At 37.3% G+C, this 1,497-nt stretch overlaps 1 protein-coding gene across 3 annotated transcripts in view; it reads right to left on the reverse strand.

The window, feature by feature from the left end:
• Positions 1 to 691: 691 nt before the first annotated feature.
• The window catches only part of LOC144974403 (uncharacterized), a 70,345-nt gene continuing 69,539 nt past the window's right edge, over positions 692 to 1,497 (reverse strand). For all 3 annotated transcript variants that reach the window (XM_078917259.1, XM_078917257.1, XM_078917256.1), the window contains exon 6: positions 692 to 1,497. This exon is cut by the window's right edge and continues 976 nt beyond it. The gene's annotated coding sequence lies outside the window, so the exon portion shown is untranslated.

The following is a 1,497-nucleotide window of genomic DNA, read 5'->3' on the forward strand; positions in this document are numbered from 1 at the left end:
CACAGGTCCCAACTAAGAGGAATACACTTAAATGTTTACCAATCATATAATATAATATGTAAACTAAACATAATACACAATACACAACAGAGAGATGATTTACAAGGAAAAAAATATCATCTCCCAAAACTATAACTAAACATTCGACTGTTTCCCTCCGGTAAGGGTCAGGACAAAACTAAGTAATCTCATTCCAAGACAATGACAGGAAACAATTGGAAAACTGGTATGGGGGGATAGAAGACACAACATGTACCTCCCTGCCCACTATGGGAGGTCAGGATCTCCACCCAGACATATAAGTCTCATCCGGACACAAGCACAAAACCCAACAAAGAGGAATACAATCAAATGCTTACATTATACGTTCAAAATAATTATAACAACACATAACAGAGATGAAATACAATGAAACAAATATCATCTCCCAAAACAATAACTATGCATTTGACCGTTTCCCTCCCAGCTAGGACTCCGGCCAGGGCCAGGACAAAACCCAGTAATCTCATTCCAAGACAAAGACAAAGCATGTTGGAAAACAGATATAAAGGGATAGAAGACACAGTATGTACCCCCCCCCCCCCCCCCTGCCCACTATGGGAGGTCAGGAACCCCACCCAGAAAGACCCCGCCCAAAGGGTCACAATTTGACTGTACAATTCACGTAAATATAAAGCTAAGAAACGCCATGTTCTGGACCATCAGTTTATAATTTATTTCAATTTGCTATTTATACGTTATATATGATAGACACGTATCATGATCACATTCATCAAGTACAATACCCAGCACGATTTTGTGTAGATAGTAAATATTTTATAGCATTTTAACTACTTAAAAGATTCTGATTTAAGAATGGATCGTTCGAGTAGATACATGAACAAGAATGGATGGATCGTTCGAGTAGATACACGAACAAGAATGGATGGATCGTTCGAGTAGATACATGACCAAGAATGGATGGATCGTTCGAGTAGATACATGACCAAGAATGGATGGATCGTTCGAGTAGATACATGACCAAGAATGGATCGTACGAGTAGATACAAGTACAAGAATGGATCGTTCGAGTAGATACACGAACAAGAATGGATCGTTCGAGTAGATACAAGGAAAAGAATGGATCATTCGAGTAGATACAAGTACAAGAATGGATCGTTCGAGTAGATACACGAACAAGAATGGATCGTTCGAGTAGATACACGAAGAAGAATGGATCGTTCGAGTAGATACACGAAGAATGGATCGTTCGAGTAGATACACGAACAAGTAAAAAAAAAAAAAGTGATCTGCTTATTTTTGCTTATCATTATGTTTTATAATTTCTCTTTTTAACTTTTTCCTTTTTAAAACCTTTAACAGAAACGAACGAACAAACAAGAACTTCACACTTAGTTGAGATAGGAATTTAAATCTCTTTTTGAAGTACGGTATTGTTTGTTTGTTTTTTTTTTTCCTTTTTTTTTTTTTCAAAACCCAGCTTGGCTCTTGCAATAG

This window comes from Berghia stephanieae, chromosome 6 (assembly GCF_034508935.2).
Source record: "Berghia stephanieae isolate SIO BIC M18660-M18661 chromosome 6, UCSD_Bste_1.3, whole genome shotgun sequence".
NCBI classification, from domain to species: domain Eukaryota; kingdom Metazoa; phylum Mollusca; class Gastropoda; order Nudibranchia; family Aeolidiidae; genus Berghia; species Berghia stephanieae.